The sequence below is a fragment of the Ictidomys tridecemlineatus genome, chromosome 3, assembly GCF_052094955.1.
Source record: "Ictidomys tridecemlineatus isolate mIctTri1 chromosome 3, mIctTri1.hap1, whole genome shotgun sequence".
In the NCBI taxonomy this organism is placed as follows: Eukaryota; Metazoa; Chordata; class Mammalia; order Rodentia; family Sciuridae; genus Ictidomys; species Ictidomys tridecemlineatus.
The window spans coordinates 59,411,443-59,434,821 of NC_135479.1; the positions used below are offsets into that span (position 1 = coordinate 59,411,443).

General features: G+C 37.1%; 1 long non-coding RNA gene across 3 annotated transcripts in view; it reads right to left on the reverse strand.

Moving 5' to 3' along the window:
- Window positions 1-23,379, reverse strand: part of LOC120884223 (uncharacterized) — an 80,456-nt gene that overhangs the window by 12,842 nt on the left and 44,235 nt on the right. For 2 of the 3 annotated variants that reach the window (XR_013436345.1, XR_013436346.1), the window contains 3 exons: window positions 8,501-9,261; window positions 4,949-5,125; window positions 1,621-1,685 (listed from right to left, as the gene is read on the reverse strand). This is a non-coding gene — a long non-coding RNA (uncharacterized LOC120884223). The remainder of the gene's footprint in view (window positions 1-1,620; window positions 1,686-4,948; window positions 5,126-8,500; window positions 9,262-23,379) is intronic. The other variant, XR_013436347.1, reaches the window with a different exon arrangement.

The window sequence follows — 23,379 nt, forward strand, 5'->3', positions numbered from 1 at the left end:
ACTGATGGGCAGGTTTTAAGGCTGGTGCTGAACAGCCCTGGTGAGAATACAGGAGATGGAGGCCTGGGCAGATCCCCTGGGAGATGTGGCCACAGATACTCCTCAGAATCATTTGGCAGCACCCTTCCAAGTTCTTAGCATGTGTCCCTTCCTTCATCCAGCATGTCGAAAGCTAGGTACTTATCCTGCCAGCACTGTTGGAAATGGCCAGAACTGGAGTGCTGTAGAGGAGTGGATGGTCACATCTGCTCCCCATGTACCAAGGAACACTGTGGCTGCTGAGGTGGGTCTATCTGTGCCCACAAGGACAGAAGTCAAGGAAGCTGTTACATGAACACATTGCTGTGTTCAGGGTGTCTCTATAGAGGACCTCATTTGATAGAGGACACATCAATGATGTAAATCTGCAATGAATGCAAGTGAGAACTTGTGGCTTTTCCTATAGGGTTTGGTGCAGGACTAATGGTACCAGGAGACAGATTGAGTGCTAAGGCCTAGCCTCCCACATTGATTGCTCAATGTGTGGGGTCCACCCCTGGAGCAGCAAGGTCAGGTTCACAGAAAGGAATTATGGTGGGATTTCTGCTCAGCTTTCTCTTTCCTGTCTGAGAAGCAGCATTCTAAACACAACTTGGATGACTTTCAACGAGGCCAGACTGTAAAGTTTCTGTAATATTATAAAAACCACATCAAAAACTACAGGTACAGACCAATATATCTCATGTCTGTAGCCACAAACATCCTTAACAAAATACTGGTCCAGCAAATTCATTAGAATATTCTAAATCATTCACTAGGACCAAGTGAGAGTCATCCTAGAGGGCAAGAATGCTGTAAAACACATAAATAATTCAACCTGAAAAACCAATTCAAACACATTGAAAGATAAAAACCATACTATCTCAATAGGAATAGAAAAACTATTCTGAAAAAAATCAACACTTTTTCATGATGGACGTCCTCCGAAAATTAGGTAAAAAGGAATGCACCACAAGACAATAAAGGTCACACAGAATCTGCCACATCAAACATTGTATGCAGTGGCTGAAAAATAAAAAGCTTTTCCTTAAGATCATGACCAAGGTGATGCTGCTCACCCTGCAGCAATGTCTGTTCCATGTAGTGCTGAAGACCCCAGACAGAGGAATCTGTGAGCAAAAAAAACCCACAGGAATCCAAACCAGGAAGGAACACGGAAGGGCCACCTCTGTTGGCAGAGGACAAGTCCTCTTCATAGAGAATGCCACACTCTTTTCCAATGAAAACTGTTAGAACTAATGAACAAGCTCAGTCAAGGTTCAAGAGACAAAACCCACCTGAGAAAATCAGATGCATTTCCATGTCCTTAATAATCGTCTACCAGAAAAAATAATAATATTCCATTTACAATAGCACCCAAAGGAACAAAATACTTAGAGAAAGATTGAGCCAAATTATTCAAAGAAAGCAAATTGATCTGCATAGTGAAAATTAGTAAACACTGATGAAAGAAAATGGACACATACACAGATAGAAAGATACAGTGTCCTTATGGACGGAAGAATGAATATTGTTAAAATGTCCAGGTTACCACAACAAGAGATTCAGTGGCATTCCTTTCAACCTATCAATGAATCTTACCTGGTATAGAAAGAAAATCCTTTAATTCAATAAGTCCACAAAATGTCATGAATAGTCATCTCCTCCTGACAAAAAAGGACAAAGGAGAGGCATCACAGTAAGTGACTGAGAGTATATTGTAGGTTCTCATAAAATCCACTCAGATACTCACATGAAAGTTAACACAAAGCAGAGAACAGAGGATACCATATTAACACAGGAGAGAGCTCAGATACAAACCCAGGCATTACTGAAAAGGCACCAAGACCTTACAATAGGGAATGGACTGTCTCATCCATATACAGTGTTGGGTAAACAGGATATTTACATGCAAAGTAATGAAGCAAAGTAATGAAGATACTGTGTATCTTACACAGTACATACAAGTGAACTAGGGCTGGGGACATAGCTAACTTGGTAGAGTGCTTCCCTCTCATGCACGAGGCCCTGGGTTCAGTTCCCAGCACCACACACACACACACACACACACACACACACACACACACACGAATTAAAAATGGATTAAAGACAGAGACAAATCCACATAAATCTTATTTCTGACAAAGGTGTCAAAAGCACACATTGGAGAAGTAAGAGCCTCTTTAACAAATGGTGCAGGGGAAACTCAACAGTAATATGTAGAAGGATAAAACTAGATCCCTGTATTTCACCCTGCACAAACAAAATTAACTCAAAGTGGATGAAAGTCCTAGGAATTATGCCAGAAACACCAAATTGCTACAGGAATACGGGAAACATTCCAACACACTTGCAGGGGTACTGACTTTCTTGAAAAGATCCTTAAAATTCATGAAATAAAAGTGAGAATTAATAAGTGTGAAAGCATCAAACTAAAAAGATTCTGTACAGGAGAGAAAACAATTAAGAGTGTAAAGACAGCCTACAGAATCAGAGAAAATGTATGTCAGATAACCTTCCAACAAGGAATTAATAATCAGAAAATAGTATATAAATATTACATATTAATAATCAAAAAACCTTAACGAGCCCTATAAATGAGAAAGATGAAGAAATTCAAAGAAGAAAACCAAATGGTCAACTAACATATAAAAATATGTTCAACATCCTTAGCCATCAGGGAGATGAAAATCAAACTAAATAGAAACCAGGCACATAGGCACACACCTATAATCCCAGTGGCTTTGGAGGCTGACAGGAGGACTGCAAGTTCAACAACAACCTCAGATACTTGGTAAAACACTGTCTCCAAAAAAAAAGCAACTTTAAAAAGAGGCTGAGTATGTGTCTAAGTGGTTAAGAACCCCTGGCTTTAATCTCTGGTGCAAAAAAACAAAACAAAAACAAACCCACACTGAGATTTCATCTGACCCCACTCAGAATGATAATTATCATACTAATTTTCACACAAATGATAATTGTTCATGAAGATATGGGAGGAAACGTGGGTTCATAAATTGTTGATCGGACTACAAACTAAAGCAGTATGGCGATTCCTAAAAAGACAAGAAATGGATCTGCAGTCAGCCATCCCACTCCTTGGTATTTATACCAAAGATGTAAAATCATACTAAAGTGATATATGCATAACAAAGCATATAGTAGCACAATACACAACAGGCAAGTTATGGAACCAGCCTAGGTGCCTTCCAATAGATGAAAGGATAAAGAAAACATGGTATATAAACACAATAGAGTTCTACTCAGCCATGAGAAAAAATAAAATTTTGTCATTCGCTGGTAAAGGGATAGAACTGGAGAACATCATGTCAAGTGAAATAAGCCATTCTCAGAAATTCAAGGATCAAATGGTTTCTCTCATAAGTGGAATATAGAGAGAAAAAAGGAAAACGGGGAAATCTCACAAAAATAGACTAGACTGTGATAGAGTAGAATCAGAAAATCGAGGGTGAGGGAGGACAGGAGGCAAAGGGAAACAACTAGGGAAGAAAGCTGACGTAAATTTATGAATATGTCACAATTCATTCCAACTTTATATAAATTATAAAGCATCAATTCAAAAATAAATGAATAAATAAATAAATGCATAAGATATATAAGCCTATAAGCTATAATTATAAAACCTCTAAGAAGGCAGGGGTGTAGCTTGCCTAGCATGTCTGAGGCTCAGGGCTCGATCCTCAGCACCACATAAAATAAAGGCATTCTGTCCATACACAACTGCAAAAAATTCTTTTCTTAAATTCTAAGAGAAAAACTAGGAGAAAGCTCTGAGCAATGACTTTATAAATATGACTCTGAAGGCACATTCAGGAGAGCAAGAATAACCAAATGATAGGACATCACACTGACAAGCTTCTGCACAGCAAGGAAAACCAACAAGCACCAAGATAAAAGGCCACAGATACAGTGGGAGTCACATCTGCAAAGCATGTATCTGACAGGGGCTAACACCAAAACTATATAAGGAGCTCATACAATTCAATAACAGATCAAACATACATAAGTAAATATACTTAAGAATGGTGTACGGTGCCACTGCTGGTGGGACTGCAAATTGGTGCAGCCGATATGGAAAGCAGCATGGAGATTCCGTGGAAATCTGGAAATGGAACCTCCATTTGACCCAGCTATTCCTCTCCTCAGACTATACCCAAAGGACTTAAAAACAGCATACTACAGGGACACAGCCACATCAATGTTTTTAGCAGCACAATTCACAATAACTACACTGTGAAACCAACCTAGACGCCTTTCAGTAGATGAATGGATGAAAAATATGTGGCATATATACACAATGGAATATTACTCAGCAATAAAAGAGAATAAAATCATGGCATTTTCAGGTAAATGGTCGGAGTTAGAGAAGATAATGCTAAGTGAAGTTATCCAATCCCAAAAAACCAAATGCCGAATGTTTTCTCTGATATAAGGAGGCTGATTCATAGTGGGATAGGGAGAGGGAGCATGGGAGGAATAGACGAACTCTAGATAGAGTAAGAAGGGTGGGAGGGGAAGAAAGGGGGCATGGGGTTATTAATGATGGTGGAATGTGATGATCATTATTATCCAAAGTACATGTATGAAGACACAAATTGGTGTAAATATACTATGTATACAACCAGAGATATGAAAAGTTGTGCTCCATATATATAATAAGAATTGTAATGCAGTCTGCTGTTATATACAAATAAAAAATAATGTATGGTGCAGCTAACATTGTTAAAGTGTCCATTTGTAATTTTTGTAACACAAAAAGTGTTTGGTAATGGAGGTGATATGTATGTAAAATAGATTGATGGTGTAATCTTTTCACAATGTACATGGATAACAGAACATTCAGTTGTACATTTTAAACATATACCATCTTTTCCAAAGTAAAAGAAAGTATAAAGACAAATAGATTTACCTTCTTGTTTCAGTATAGCAAAATGAGATAATCACAGTTTTCAGAATGATCGGGTAATCTATGTTCATTTCTATTATTTAATATATAACTATATAACTTATTTCTCTTCTTATACAAGATCAGGATTTTGACGACACCTCAGAAAAAGGAAAACATTCACCAGGCATGCTCAATTTTCTGAAAAAAATATAATTATTTCAGGATATTTTACTTTAAAACAAATTGTTCAATGAAAATAGTACCACTCATTATTATTGCTGTATGTATATACATGACTGCATGACCAATGTGATTCTGCAACCTGTACATTCAGAAAAATGAGAAATTATACCCCACCTGATTCAAATGTATGATATGTCTAGATCATTGTACTGTCATGTGAAACTAATTAAAACAAATAAAAAAATTAAAATTAAAAAAGAAAATAGTACCACTGAGACATAGCTATGTATTTAGGTATGCTGGCACACACCTGTAAGACCAGGACTCAGGAGGCTGAGACATAAGGATCACAAGTTCAAAGTCAACCTGGACAATTTAGCAAGACCTGGGGAACTTACTGATACTTTGTCTCAAAATGAAAACAGAAAAGTAGAGAGACAGGAAGGCATTTGTTATTGTACTTGACAATGTAAGTGTTTTGCAAATTATTTCTTGTCATTAAACTTTACTTCCATAAATTCTAATATTTTTAAAGTCCTACCTCCTAAAATGCATGTTAGGATCTTTATGTTAATACCTCTAATACTTAGAATTGACCAAGAGGAAACATGAACACCTGAGACCATCTGGAGCCAGCTGCTCTGGTGATGGAGGAGGGCATTCTGGAGTTTCTGCTGGTGCATATGTTAGAAAACATCTAGATTCTACCTTCAATTAATTCAAAATATTAAAGCCTGGGCTGTTCAAAGCACAGCTAAGGTGCGTTTAGAATGCTGTTTCTCAGACAGAAAACAGAAACTTTGTCAGAAAGCTCAGCATAATTCCTTTCTGTGGCCTTGGGCTCCCCCAACCTGCTGGTCCCCCCAAAAGCCCCACCAATTGAGAATCCACCAAGGAAGGGCAGGCCCAGCGCTTAGCCTCCTACCTAGTGCCCTCACCCTGCATGAAAACCTGTAGTGTGCAGCAAAATAAGGTCAATGAGAGACGTTTATAGCAGTGAACACCCACATCAGAACAGATCAAAGATGACAACAAGCTAAAGCAACACCTCTAGGAACTAAAGAAAGAAGAACAAACTAAACCAAGAGTTGATTTTAAACAATAATAATAAATATCAGAGCAGAAATAAGTAAAATTAAAACTACAGAAACAATAAAAAAAACAATGAAACTCAGACCAGGTGTTTAGAAATAAAATCAGCAAACACTTAGCTAGATGAAGGGGGAAAACAAAGAAAAAAGATTCAAGTGAAATAGGAGACACTGCAACTGACACAAAATAAATAGAATCATAAGAAACTCCTATGAAGAGACCACGAACATATGCCAGTAAATTCGATAATCTAGCAGGATACATACCTCAACATATCCAATCTACCATGAGGAAATTATGAAGAAATGGAAAATCTTAATGCAATGTTGAGTAAAGACCTAAATACCTGATGAACACAGCTGCATAAATATTCAACAGAATGTTCCCAAACCTAATCCAATAGCACACCCAAAAGATCATTCACCACTATCAAAGGAGATTCATCCCAGGGAGGCAACAATGTGTCAACCTCTGTAAATACAAAAAGGTGATATGCTGCAGTAAAGAAATCCAAACTAAATATTATAACTCCATTGAAATCATTAGAGAATAACCATTCAGTAAAATTCTACTTCCTTTTATAATGAAAACCCTCAAAAATTAGAAACAAGAGAAATGTGCTTCAGCCAAATAAAGGCAATGGATTACAAACCCCAAATAACATCACACTGAAAGGTGAAGAGGTGAAACCATTTTCTGTAAGATCAGGAACAAGGAAAAAACTCTTGCTCAATATACTATTAGAAGTACTGGCCATACATCTACAGTTAATGGATGAAGCTGGAGAATTTCATGTTAAGCAAAATAAGCCAACCCCCCAAAACCAAAGGGTAAATGTTTTCTCTGATATGTGGATGCTGATCCATAATGGTGGGGGGTGGGTATGGGAAGAACTGAGGAACTTTGGATTGGGCAGAGGACAGTGAGGGGACGGGAGGGGGCATGGGGTAGGAAAGATAGTGGAATGAGATGGATATCACTATCCTAGGTACATGTACAAGTTCAGGAATGGTGTACTGCACTAATGGTGTGATTCTACTTCGTGGACAACCAGAGAAATGCACTGCTGTGCTTCATTTGTGCACAATGAATCAAAATGCATTCTGCTGTCATGTACAACTAGTTTGAACTAGGTATAATTACCCGTGTCTGCAGATGACATGATTTCATATACATAAGCCTCTCTCATTACAACATTTCCATGTCTGCTTGCTTCTCCAGGCTCCCATCAAGCTGACTGCACATGGACATATAGGGAACAGGCTCTCAAAAGAAGGAAAGTGATGACACCTGTGTTTCTAAAACCTCACAATTCAGCCACAAAATACAGAGCTCAGAAGATGTGTGGCTCTTTGAACATGATGACATGGGGCTACTATTGCAAAGTGCGGAGTTTTTAAGAATATGGAGAATGGGCTTATGCTAAAACTAAACACTTGGGGTCAACTCTAAAACTGTAGCGCTTTCAGGATCAAGTCTATGTTCCAAGACTTTTACTTACCAAAATTTTCTTATTTTAAAATTTAATCATCATTACCATTTCTAAGGGTGCAGTTCAGTGATATTGAATAACAAGGTCAGTGTATATTTCACCTTAACTCCTGGCTCAACTGATCTTCCTGCCTTTGATTCTGGAGTAACCATGACTACAGGTGTGCACCATTGAGCCTGATTACATTTTATAATTGATGTAAAACTGACAGTTTTACATTAAGAATTACATTAAAATTAATATTTTGATTTCTGATTTTAGTAATCTGTCTTTTTTATTATTCACCCAGAAAACATGTTATTCCATTACAATAAAAAACCACCACCCTCTCACTCTCCGATATATGAAACAAATTTCCTCTAATAACTTCAATAATTCCTATTTACTTATATCCCTAGGTGAACTTCATCCATTAGCTGGGTTCACTCCAAAATGAGTTATTATTAAGGAACTTGTATCAAAAAATAACTTTATTATACACATTTCCAGAGGGCTTGGTTCACATTTGGAATTTCTATGCTAGTATATACTATACCTGTATTTTATGGTGACATAAGGGACAAATTAATGTATTCATATTCTGCCAGGTTTCCTAGAATTTTATTAGAGCCTAGCACTTTTAAAATCCCATATCTCTTTGAGTGAATAATAATATGTGTAAATAAAGCCACTTCAAAAAGATAAACAAAATTGAAATTTTGTTATCTATGTTCCAAGACATTTACTTACTAAAATTTTCTTATTTTAAAATTTAACCATCATTACCATTTCTAAGGGTGTAGTTCAGAGATATTAAATACACTGACCTTGAACTCCTGGGCTCAACTGATCTTCCTGCCTTTGATTCTGGAGTAACCATGACTACAGGTGTGCACCATTGAGCCTGATTACATTTTATAATTGATGTAAAACATTTATAGGCATTAAGTACATTCTCAAAACTCTGCACTTATGTTTTATGCATAACTCAGGCATCTGAGAGGCAGCTGAAATGTAAATGTAAAGTTTGTAAGAAAGAAGAAAGTTGACTGGCCTGCTCCCTGCTAACCCCCAATGTCTAGATCAAGGTCTTGTACAGAGCAGGGATTTAATATTCATTTAACAGATATCTAAAATTATACTGAAGTGCAAGCTGTGAACTCTTCTTATTTACTAATATGCTTTAGTTTTTCATCATACTAAAATAATTCTATGAACACAAAGCACCTAACACAATCTCTGGCACTTATGAATGTGTGCTGGATGAATATGTAGGGAGGTAAGACATTTTATCTAAAGGTTAGCCTTTAATTTATGTGAATGATACATAGATGAACTACAACTTAACCGTGTTCAAGCTTGCCAATCACTGCATACCTGATTGTCAAATTTATATCACATAATCCATCTAGAATTTAATGGTGAAATTACAACTCACTCCGCAATTTTCTTTGAAAACTCCATACATGATGAATTAGAATTTGCTGAAAATAGCAACAGACCTCCTTCCATTATGTTCATCTTGGTTTCCAATTCAGGTGGCATCACACAAAACTTCAAAGCCTTTTGGTTTTCTAATTCTCAGAGCCTAGAAGGATACAATATACATAAAGAATTGCCATGATATAAAATACACCTCAAAGGATTTTTTTTTGCTTTTTTTTCCAAATGATATTTTATAAATAGCAAATAACTTCAGCTGAAGGAAAACAGGAAAACAATTTTCACCATAATGGTGTCTTTTATGTTGGATGGAGATACATACTTACGTGGGTAAACTGAAAGTTCGTTGGGTTTTAGGGTTACAAATTGATGGAAATAAGTCAAAGGAGTTAAACTAATTGTCACAACCACTGGGAATAAATAATGAACTTACAAAAAAGGTGGAGCTCAAGAACCCAATGCTTTACTGTTTGCTGCTTAAAGTCAATTGTGGACAAGACCTCCTTTTATTCTCTGACATCAAATTTATCTTGGATTAACACACAGAAAAATAGCCAAGCCATGAGTAAAGATGTGCACTCATCCATCCTTAAACAAAAAAATAAATGACCCGCCTACACTCAGCTTTTCCTGTAAAAACTGTTTCCCATAAACCTCCCTGTGACCTTTCAGCTGCCTCCCGGATGCCTGAGTCAAGCATAAAACTGATTTGTCATCTTCCTTTTCCTCAACTGGAACATGAGGCTGACAGGAAAATAACCTTAAGGAATGTTAAGTGACCACCCAATTGACAGGCAGCAGGACAAAAGTCTAGAGATCATCAGAGCTGAGGTTCTCATCCCATTTACTCTGGGCTGCGTGTCCCTATTATGTAATGAGGATGCTGTGTTGCATGGAGTATCAACAATCCAGCAGGCCATGAGGACCCCCTCCCAGAAAGCCTATTGCACTTCTTCCATTCAATGTTTGCTTGGGGCCCCTAGTGATTATAAACAGGCTGAAACTCAGCTGATCCTTTTTGTTATTCTTAAATTTTAATTAAGCAAGTAATATGTAAACACATCCTCCTTGTCAAGATCTTCAACACCATAGTTAGGCAAAAATCACCAGCCCCAACACCAGACTTGTCCCCCAGAAGTGAGGGTTCCTGGATACCTCAGGCCTTTTCCATGCACTCACAAGCCTGACCCTTATAAAATATATAGACAAAACATACATTCAATGGTTCCAGCACAAAAAGATATCACTTCACAAATCCATCCTTTGTTTTTTCACCAAACAATATATTTTGACAAGTCAGGTTAGAAAACATAGCCTTGCTAAGTTACTAAGTTCTTCCTAGCTGCTGCCAAGTCTTGCATTCTGTGAACACGCCACTTTTAGACAGGTCACCATCTGCAAGAGTTCTCCAAGTGCACACATGCTATGGAACCATCTGGTCTCAGGGAGCTCAGTGGATAGTCCCACCAGAGGGCTAGGAAAGTACACCTCCAGCCAAGTGCCCTCAAGAGGCTTTCAATTAGGACAGCCCAGGATTCCAAACCAGAAAACATGTGGAACTACAATGCAATTAACCTTGAACCTAAACAGAAATGTATATGGGATGATCAAAGTCCTGAAGAGACCAAGGAGGAACACTGATGTCTACCATGGCTTTGAGGCAGGGATCAGCAAATACAGCCACAAGCCAAATCAGGTCCCTCCAAAGCCACTTTTTACAAAATCTGAGCCATGCTCCTTCATTCACAAATTGATCCTGGATGCACCTGCACACTGGGCATAACCACAAAGCCAAAAATATTACCTGGCCCTTTATATCAAAGGGTGGCTGACTCCTGCTTTACAAGAGAACACAGCATCTGCAAAGGAGGAAAATCTGGCAGACAGGTTAATATAAAGGAAAGAAATACTGCATTATCACCAACACTGGGTGGGAAGAGATCTAACACCATCTATCAATGTGTTTACAAAAAGGATAGAGGTTCAGGAAGAAAGCAGACTTTCTTCAGAAGTCACAAATTTAGGCTTCTGGGTCAAAACTCATGTTTGCATTTTTGTTTCTACTTCCCTTTAATTGACAGTGAGACCTTGCTAAGTTACTTAAGATATCTTAGCTTGAGTTCCCTCATCCATGCAAATCGGAAAACTGGTCCCACAGGGTTACTGTAAAATTTCTGCCAAGCATTTAATACATGGATATTGGACACATGCATATGCAAATCCACTTCCAACACCTTGTATATCTATCAAATATAGTAATAGTTATGGGGCAGCCATCTTTCTGTACCCTCTCACCTTCAAATAAGCTCCTAATAGTACAACAGGGTTCTCAAGAGTACTTGGAATAGAATTAAAATATTTTCTAGAACGGAAAATACCATAGAAATCATTCAGCCCATCTTTCCTTACTCCTGCCTATCTGCAGGATTCTTGCCAAGAACTGCTACACCAGGTGCTTGAACAGTCTGAAGCCCACATCAAGGGCTCATCATTTCAAATTCTTCCTCAGAACATTCTGAGACTCCTTTCCCTGCACCCTCTATCCATTGCTTCTTGTCCTTTGAAAATTTATAGGAAACATCAGATTCCTTTTTCACAGGACAGCCCCCACCCTATCTCAAGACAGTTCCCTTGATCCTGTGTATTCCCTTCTTTGGGATATTTCCTGAAGCCTTTCCTCAGCTCAATGGCTCAAATGCCCTATATCATCTCAACTATGGTCCCTTAAGTTCCAGTCTTCAACTTTTAGACTATAATCAAATTCTAATGTAAGGGTTGGGAGAGTTGCTAACTAGTAGAGAGAGTATGTACCACTCTGGGTTGGGGCAGTACTTTAAAAAAAATGCTAATGTCAAACCATTTTCAAAATGGCACAGTGTGGGGGTGAGGCATCCATTTGGAAATGACTATCAATACAGTCACACCCTGTTACTATTCATTGCACAAATTACTGACACAGAATAATTTTTTTTCTAGTTTTAATTCTCCTTTCTCCTATTGAAAATTCCAGTTGTGTTTTTTACCACCTCTCAAGAAAAGTGAGTTTTAAAGGATATCCTCAAAATCATGACAGTATGGGCTGGTAGGAGACTCATCAGCACAGGTTTTAGTGTGAAATGGAGAATAAAAACATTCCCACTTTTCCCCCATAAGTATAGTTCCTTTATGTTTATCCTAAATCTACTCTAGAATGTATAATAATTATTTATAGCATGTGTGAAAACCTATCCTTTCCAGAGAATCTTTGTATCTTTTAAAGTACAAATCATACTCCTCTTTGAATGAGGTTTGAGAGTCTGCTAAGTTTCCTGAATTAAACCACACTGCAAGAAATCACCTGCCATGGACAGACTAGCAATCATCCTAAATACCAGGGGTGTAATTCAGTGGTAGAATGCTTGCTTAGTACTTGTGAGCATCACAGGAAAATAATTTTAAAACTACCCATTTTAAAAAATTGGTGACCCTGTGTGATGATTCATATTGGAGATGAATAAGACTGGCACAGAATTATATCATTTTCCTACTGTGTAATACTCTTCTATCTGCAGATGATTGGCGGAGGTGGGTGAAGGCTTGGGCTTGCCTTCCAAATTATGCCATAATTTGGCCTGTGGCATATCCCTAGTCGAAGTCTTTACCTTCAAGAAAACAGGGAGAGAAACCTGGTATACAGCACCCCCATCAGAATCTAAACTCCAGACAGAAGAGTTTTTACTATTTTATGCCATATACCCAGTGCTTAGAACAGCACCTAGCACTTGACAGAGGCTCATCAAAAGTGCGTTGAAGGGCTGGGCTGTGGCTCAGTGGTAGAGTGCTCACCTAGCAGGTGTAAGGCACTTGTTCAATACTCTGCACCACATAAAAAATAAAATAAAGGTATTGTATTCCCCTACAACCAATATATATATATTAATTTTAATGAATAAACCCTCACCTCACTGAGTTGTAATGATTGGCATATGGAACTGAAGTAGTCTATCAACAAAAATTTGCATCAAAAAACAAAGGATTACTTCTTTATTAGTGATAACAATCCTAAAACAAATAGTATACTTAATAAATATGTAACATGTGTCATTATTTTACATGGAATTTAATCATGACCAATAACATGATAAATCATCCTTGTAATTCAACTATAAAAAGATTATCCACAAAACCTTAACTAAAATTGTTAACCATTCATTCATCAATCTCCCAACACCATCCAACATCTCAGCATGATGAAATTTTGGCTTCCTTCAAGGCTCTTCCTTATTATCCAAATTCTCACTGGACATTTTCTAGCCATACACTCTACATCTGACACAATAACAGCTTTTTCCTCTGCAACTCATACCTAGAGAGGCTAATTCAATACATACATGCAAATGGCACATTCTTCATTTGCTTATTCCTGCCTGCAGGCCAAGGTCTATACTCTGGATCATACGCTTACTTTGAAACATGGACTACTGGAGTCCCTCTCCTGTTTGCAGTCACAGCTGCAATGTTCATCGCTACATTTTACACTACGGACAAACACCTTTCTGAGGTGCCACTGTCACTACAAACCTCCCATCGGCTATCCCCTATATTGGAACCAGCTTAGACGAGTGAATCTGAGGGGGATTCTCAGTTGACAAAGCCACTCTACACGATTCTTACATTCCACTTTGTTCCACCATTTCTTTCTTATCGAAGTCCTAGCAAGAATCCACTCACTCTTTCTCTATGAAGCAGGATCCAGCAACCCATCTGGACTCATCTCTGACTCAGATAAAGTCCCTTCCACCCATATTACACAATTACAGATGCCCCAGGCCTACTCACTCTAGGATTAGTCTTCATAGTCTAGTCGTGTTCTCCCCAGACCTCCTAGAAGACCCTTGACAATTATACCCCTGCTAATCCCCTAAATGTTCCTCCCCACATTAAGCCACAGTGATGTTTCCTATTTGCCAATGCTATCCTCGGATCTATTTTAATAAACCAGGCAGATTCCTGGCACTAGTATTCTCTCTCCTAATCCTCATACTATTTCTTGTCCTGCGTGCATCTAAACTACAAAGTATAATATTATGACCCTTAAGCCAATGTTTCTTCTGAGTCCTAGTTGCCAACCTCTTTACTCTGACGTGAACTGGAGGCCAAATAATAGAACAACCATCTATCATTATGGGTCAACTAGCATCTGTCTTCTATTTCGCTCTTATTCTACTTATTTCCCCAACCATCAGTTCAATCGAAAACAAACTTCTTAAATGAAAAGTCCTAATAGTATAAATGTTACTTTGGTCTGGTTTATGAAGCCTTAAATCTTCTTAGAGCAATATTCTGGGAAGATATTACAAATTCCACCTTCAACTCCCAAAGCTGGTATTACTAACTTAAACTACCCCTTGCATTAATACTTGACCACATCCTCTAAATTTGATTCCCACATGACTACTCTCCACTCAGCTATAAATCTAATAACTCCTATGTATACAGTGCATTAATGCTCAACCTCATTAATAACGTACAACCCATAAATAATCCTCAACAGTACACAGTACTTTATATGTTTAGTCAACATTAATACCTGACCCATGCATATAAGCAAGTGCAATCAATACTCATATAATACATAAAACATAACATCTCAGTTCAAAAATGATCAACCTTTCAAGAACATGGGTATCCCCACCCAACAGCAATTCTAGTACTGCAAGACACATTAAATTCAATAGTGATAGGTGCCCCGTTCTGTCATCAACCTGCCTCGTCCAAATGACTATCCCCTTCCAATGATGGTCTCTTAACCTACCATCCTCCATGAAATCATCAGGCTGCCCAATTCATGTCCCTCTTCTTGCTCTGATCCCATAAAACTTGGGGGTAGCTAACATCAAACTGTATCTGGCATCTGGCTCTACCTCAGGGCCATAATTTGTAAATTTGCCTACTTAGTGCCCTTAAATAAGACACATGATGGATTAATGCCATATATGAGCCCATGACCCAACATAACTGCACTGTCATGACTTCAGTGGTTTTATTTTGGGGGTATGCTTTCACTCCCCACTGGTCGTCAGAGGCTCCAACACAGTCAATTCAATGGTAGCTGCACTTATTAGTCAATATTTCCATCTAGCATATTAACTATAAGGTGTTAATATATTCATGCTTGATGGACAAAAAATCTTTCAAAACACAATTTGACGAGAGTTCCCAGCATCTTACAACTCTTACATAAATTAAAATCCAACCCACTTCTATTTAACCCTAAATCACATAGTTTTTACATGGCCTAAAAATTATTAACTTTTATCTCAGTATGTCCACATAATCAACTTTAAACTACTCCCATCCCAATACCAATTTCACATTAACAAACTATAAACAACAATTTAACTAAAACCAAAACCCTACTTCATCTATACTGATTAATACTATGATACTTACATAATAGTTTAACACACCCTAAATAAGAACAAGCCCATGATCTGTTAGTATAGCTTAAATAAAGCAAAGCACTGAAAATGCTTAGATGAGTGTGTTTGTGTGTGTGTGTGTGTGTGTGTGTGTGTATATACACACACACTCCATAAACACAGAGGTTTGGTCCTAGCCTTTTTATTGGCTTATGGTAAACTTACACATGCAAGTGTCCTCACCCCAGTGAGAATGTCCTCTATATCAAAATACAATCAAAAGGTGCAGGTATCAGGTTCACTATATGTAGTTCACAAAGCCTTGCTCAACCACACCCCACAGGACACAGCAGTAATTAAAATTAGGTACATAAACGAATGTTTGACTAAGTATACTATAAGAGGGTGGGTAAATTTCATGGACAGCCACAATAGTCATACGATTACACTAGTTAATAAAGTATTATATAAAGCATGATTAAGAAAACAACTAAATAAGACTGACCCTTTATTAAGCTGTAGAAAGTCCTAATGATAATAAAAATTGTATACAAATGTAGTCTTAAAACATGAATTCACGATCGCTAAGGCCCAAACTGGGATTAGATATCCCACTATGCTTAACCCTAAACATAAGTAATCAACAAACGAGATTATTCACCAGAATACTACTAGCACAGCTTAAAACTCAAAGGACTTGATAATGATTTATATCCTTCTAGAGGAGCCTGTCCTATGGTCGACAAACCCAGATATACCTTACCTCCTTTCCCAATATCACCCTATATACCACCTTTTCCAGCAAAACCTAACAAGGCCTCATAGTGAGCACAAGAATGTTACATAAAAATGTTAGGTCAAGGTGTAGCTTATAAAGTGGAAAGAAATGGGCTACATTTTCCATCTGCTAGAACAACACTTAGAATAGCTTTTATGAAAACTCAAAGCTCAAGAGGGATTTAGTAGTAAGCTAAGAACGGAGAGCTTAGCTGAACTGGGCAATAAAGCACACACAGTGACACCACCCAACACTGCCGTCACCCTCTTCAAGGACTATTAACTATAACATATCTGATTTTATTCCACTAATAATACGAGAAGAGATAAGTCATAAAAATGTAAGCATACTGGAAAGTGTATTCGAATAACCAAAATGTAGCCTAACAATCTAAAACACCCAACTTACACCCAAAAGATTCCACTTAACTGTGGACATTTTGAACTAATGCTAGCCCCTGAGCCTAAAACCTTAACAACAATGTATCAGTAGAATAGAACATTTACCTAATAAATGTATAGGGATATATTTTTAACTGGAGCTACAGAGACAGTACCATACAGGGAAAGAAGAAAGATTAACTAAAAGTATAAAAAAGCAAAGACTAAAACTTTCACCTTTTGCGTAATGATTTAACTAGAAATAACTTTAGAAAAATAATTTAAGCCAAGACCCTGAAATCAGACCAGCTACTTATGAGCAACTAATTAGAGCCTATGCTCCTATGTAGCAAACTAGTGAAACAATTTATAAGTAAAAGTGATAAGCCTACTGAGCCTAGTGATGGCTGGTTGTCCAGAATAGAATATTAGTTCAACCTTAAATTTACCCAGAGCATTGGTAATCTCAATGTAAATTTAACTGATGATCTGAAGAGGGACAGCTCTTAATTAGGGAGTAAAACTTTAAACTATCATAGTTCACCTAAAAGCAGACATTGATTTTTAAAAAGCATTAATTTAAACTTAACTCAAATTCAACTCAAACTTAATACCAATACTTGAAATGATCTCCTAACCCTAAATTGAACTGATCTATTAATATATAGAAGAAATAATGTTAACATAAAGTAACAAGAAACAACTTCTCCCTGCGGAAGTTTATATCAGACCAAATAATTCACTGATATTAACAACTATATAACACAAACAACTCAACCATTTTGACCATATTGTTAACCCAATACTGGCACGCACTTAAGAAAAAGATTTTAAAAATTAAAAGGAGGGCTGGGGTTGTGGCTCAGTGGTAGAGCACTTTCCTAGCATGTTTGAGGCCCTGGGTTCGATTCTTAGCACCACATATATATAAATAAAATAAAAGTCCATCGACAACATATATATATATAACAAAAGTAAAAAGGAAATTGGCAAACACTAACCCCAACACTGTTCACCAAAGACATTACTTCTAGCATGAACACTGTTAGAGGCACTGCCTGCTCAGTGCCATATATTTAACTGTCATATATTTAACATATATTTAAGTATCCTGACTTTGCAAAGGCAGCATAATCACTTGTTCCTTAAATAGGGACTTATATGAATGGTATGACATGGTTTAATTGTCTCTTACTTGTAATCAGTGAAACTGACCTTCCCATGAAGAGGCGGGAATGAATTAATAAGAGGACAAGACCTCAGGGAGCTTGAATTTAATAGCCTAAGCACTTTCAATAACCACTCGGAGACCTAAAACTCTTCCTAAGGGCCAAAAATTTTGGTTAGGGTGAATTCGGAGTATAAATCAGCCTCAGACACCAACCTGCCTAAATTTTAACTCATTAATTGACCCAAACTACTTGATCTACAGAACAAATTACCACAAAGATAACAGTGCAACCCTAGTCAAGAAGTCATATCCACAGTTAAGGTTTACTACCTTGATGTTGGATCAGGACATCCAAATGGTATAACCAATATTAATGGTTCCTTTGTTCAACAATTAAAGTCCTAAGTTCAGACCACAGAAATCCAGGTTCATAATATTTCTCCCTGAACTAAAAGACAAGAGAAATAAGGCCAATTCTACACATATGCCTTAATAGAAGAAATAATCTAATTCTAGTAATTATTATCCACCCTGCCCTAGAACAGCAGCTTTCAATTGCAAAAGACTTCCAACTTCATTACCACCTATGTTTTTAGTAGACTTACTCCTCCTGATTGCCCCACCCTTAGAGGCCGTGGCTTTCTTAACTCTAACAGAACAAAAAATACACAACTTCAAAAAGGCCCAAGTGTTGTAGGACCCTATGGCTTACTTCAAATGTTTGCTGATGCAGTAAAATTACTTATTAGAGTAATTTTAAAACCAAACCTCTAACATCTGCCATCATTTTGTTTATTATTGCTCCCTCCCTGGCCCTTACTTTGGCATTTGCAATGTGAATCCTCTACCCATGCCACAACCCTCACTAATATAAACATAGGAATTCTCTTCATCCTTGCAACATCCAGCTTAGCTGGATATGTGATCTTATAATCAGGATGATTCCAAATATGCTTTAATCGGAGCACTAGGAGCTGTAGCACAAACCACCTCCTATGAAGTAACTCCAACCATTATTCTACTATCTGTCCTGCTTGTACATGGATCATCTACTCTATCAACCCTAATCACAACTCAACATTTATATATTTCATTCATATTGCCAATGTGATCCTTAGCAACAATATGACTTATCTCAACACTGGCAGAAACAGTGCAAGCTCCTTTTGACCTGATAGAAGGAAAATCAGAACACGTATCAGGATTCAATGTACAGTACACCATGGGCCCCTTTGCTTTATTTTTTGTAGCTGAATATACCAATATTATTATAATAAAAGCTTTACAACTCTTTTTTATAGGGGCACTCTTCAACCCACCAATCACTGAAATCTTTACATTTTGTTTTGCCCCTAAAGAACTTAATCTTGGATATTCTTATGAATTCGATCATCATACCCAAGATTCTGATACGACCAACTCAGGCACTTATTATCAAAAAACTTCTCACCCCAACATTAGCTTTATGTATGTGACACATCTCCCCACCCATTATTGTAGCATGTGTACCCCTCAAACCTAAAGAAATATGACAACATAAAAGAAACTTTGACAGAGGAAACAACAGAGGATTAAATCCTCTTATTTCTAGAATCATAGGATTTGCACCTAACCCTAAGATTCCAAAATTCTTTGTGCTACCTGATACACCATGTCCTACTAGTAAAGTTAGTTAAATAAGCTATTGGGCCCATACCTTATAATGTTTATATCCTTCCCATACTAATTAACCCCTTAACTCGCTACCATTTATCTCACCATATTTTCAGGAATTTCTATTACACATTCAGTTCCCTCTGACTACACATCTGAGTAGGATTAGAAATAAGCATATTAGAAATTATTCCAGTTTAATTAACAAAGCGAACCCCTGGTCAACAGAAGCTGAAACCAAATATTTCTTAAGCCAGGTCACAGCATAGATAATTTTAATAATAGGTACTATTACCAACGTTAAAATCAACTCCAACAACCAAGTCTCTTCCCTAATATTTGCTGTAGTGCTATCAATAAAAATGGGATTAACTTCATTCCATCTATGAGTCCAAGAAGCTAAGAAGTCACACTTATATTCAGGATTAATTCCACTAACATGACAAAAAAAATGCACCAATTTAAATTATCATTCAACTTGCTCCCTCTATCAACTTTTCCTTAATCATAACAATAGTGATACTGTCCTTATATCAGAAGGATGAGGAGGACTTAACTAGACCCAACTATGAAAAATCCTAGCATGTTCATCACTCACTCACATAGGCTGAATAATAACAATCATCACATTCAACCCCACATTAACTATGTTTAATTTAATTACTTATATTATGCTTATAATCAACATATTCATGTTATTCCATTACAATTAAAAAACTATCACCCTCTCACTCTCCAATATATGATATAAATTTTCCCTACTAATTTCAATAATTCTTAATGTACTTATATCCCTAATGGACTTCCTCCATTAGCTGGGTTCACCCCAAAATGAGTTATTATTAAGGAACTTGTATCAAATAATAATTTTTTTAAGAAACCAAAAAGCTATTTTTATTTATGGACAACATAATTGTTGACATGAAAATACTATAGGATCTACAAGACAAAACCCTATTGGAACACAGAATGAATAAGTTAGTTTATGAAGGCGAAGTATACAAGATCAATTGCCATAAACTAGCAATGAATAATCAAAATTAAAGTTTAAAAATTACTACTTATGGTAACATCAAACAATACCAAATACATAGAAATCTTTCAAAAAATGTGAAGGATCTGTAAAATGAAAACTATTAGGATAAATATTCTGTTTATAGGTCAGAAAACTCAGTATTATTAAGCTGTAAATTAGTCAACTTTATTATACCCATAAACAGCAGTAATAGCCCTGCTAAACCTATATTTCTACAGATGCCTTATCTACTTACCATCCCTAACATTATTTCCATCCTCTAATAATACTAAAATAAAATGACAATTCGAAAGTATAAAAATAACCCTCTTTATACCAATCCTTATAATTCTATCTACCCTCTCCCTCCCCTTACACCCCTATTATCAATCTTAAACTAGCAATTTAGGTTAAACTTAGAACAAGAGCATTCAGAGCAATAAGTAAGTTCCTACAGTAAGGACTGCAAGACTTTATCTTACATCAACTAAATGCGAATCAATTACTTTTATTAAGCTAAACCCTTAATTAACGCATTTCACTAGACTGATAGGATTTGAACCCATAAAAATTTAGTTAACAGCTAAATGCCTAACTCAACTGGCTTCAGAAAAAAAGGTGGGAGAAGCCCCAGCAGAGTTGAAGCTGCTCCTTTGAACTTGCAATTCAATATGATAATTCACCTCAGGACTTGGTAAAATAGGGCTCAACCTCTGTCTTTAGATTTACAGGCTAATGCCTGCTCAGCCATTTTACCTCCTACCTGTATGTTCATAAACCCTTACATCGGAACACTTTACCACCTCTTTGACACCTAAGCTGGTATAGGAGGAACAGCACTTAGTCTACTGATTTGAGCTGAACTAGGTCAACCCAAAGACTTGCTAGGGGATGATCAAATTTATAATGTAATTATAACTGCACATGTATTCATAATAATTTTCTTTATGGTTATACCTGTTATGATTGGTAGGGTCAGAAACTGACTAGTTCCCCTTATCCGTGTAGCCCTGATATAGCATTTCCTCGAATAAATAACATAAGCTTCTGACTCCTACCTCCATCATTTCTTCTCCTTCTTGCCTCCTCTATAGTTGAAGCAGGCCCAGGAACCGGTTGAGCAGTATATCCCTCACTAGCTGGGAAGCTTGCACACGCAGGCGCCTCTGCAGATCTCACTATTTTCTCATTCAACTGGGCAGGTGTTTCATCCATCCCAGGGGCAATTAATCATATTACTACCATTATAAACGTAAAACCCCCTGCCGTATCACAATTCCAGACTCCACTATTTGTATGAGCAGTAATAATTACAGCCAGGCTACTCCTCCCATCCCTTCCAGTTCCTGCAGCAGGAATGTCCATACTCCTCACAGATCCAAATAGTTAAGTACAACGTTTTTTGAACCTGCGGGAGGGGGAAACTATGCTTTATCAACACCTATTCTGTTTCTTGGACATCCAGAAGTATACATTCTGATTCTATTCTTTTGGATATATGAGAATAGTTTGAGCTATAATATCCATTCACTTTTTAGGATTCATCATATGAGCACACCATGTATTTACCTTAGGAATGAGTGTGGACACCGGAGCACACTTCACATCAGCAACCATAATTACAGCTATTCCAACCAGAGTTTGCATCTGACTGGCAACTTTACACAGTGGCAATATTAAAGGGCCCTAGGTTTTGTTTGCCCATTTACTGTAGGAGGCTGCACAGCAATTGTTCTAGCTGACTCAGCACTACACATTGCATTATATGCTACATATTATGTAGTAGTTCATTTTCACTATGTCCTACCATCGGGGCTGTGTTTGCAATAATGAGAAATGTGTTCACTGATTCCATCTGTTCTCTGGTTATACCCTAGATGCTACATGAGCTAAAATTCACTTCACTGTTATACTGTAGGAGTGAATGTAACTTTCTTCCCACAATATTGCCTAGGATTATCAGGCATACCACGATGATACTCTGACTACCAAGACACATATACATCATAAAATACTGTATTCTTGATAGGGTCATTTCTCTTACAGCTGTAATAGTTATAATTGTTATAATGTGAGATGCATCAAAAAGAGAAGTCCTAACTGTAGAACTGACAATAACTAGTCCAGAGTGACTACATGGATCCCTCCACCTCACCACACATTTGAAGAACCAACCTATGTGAAAGCATAATTAAAGAAAGGAAAGAACTGAAACTCCTGTGACTAGTTTCAAGCTAGCCCCATAACCATTATAACTTTCTTTATAAGATGTTAGTAAAAATATCATATAACTTTGTCAAAGTTAATTTATAGATTAGGATCCTTTATATCCTTATGGCACACCAATTTGAACTAGGATTTTAAGATGCTACATGATCTATTATAGAAGAACTATTACACTTTCACAAACAGACCCTATAATCCTATTCTCGATCAGCTCTTTAGTTCTTTGTATTATCTCACTTATACTTACCACAGAACTCACTCACACAGGCACCATAGGTGCTTAAGACATTGAGAACATCTGAACTTTCTACCCACTAGTATCCTCATCCTAATTGTGCTTCCTTCATTACAAATTTTATTTATAATGGATGAAATTAATGACCCTTCGTTAACACTAAAAACAACAGGCCACCAATGAAGATATACAGATTACGAATACTTAAATTTTGACTCCTACAAGGTTCCCACCTCTGACTTAAAACCTGGAGAATTACAACTTCTAGAAGTTGATATTTGAGTAGTTCTACCTATAGAATTATCAGTTCGCATGTTAATTTCATCAGAAGATGTGCTTTACTCTTGAGCAGGCCCATCCCTCTCACTAAAAACAGATGCCATTCCAGGTTGACTTACCCAAGC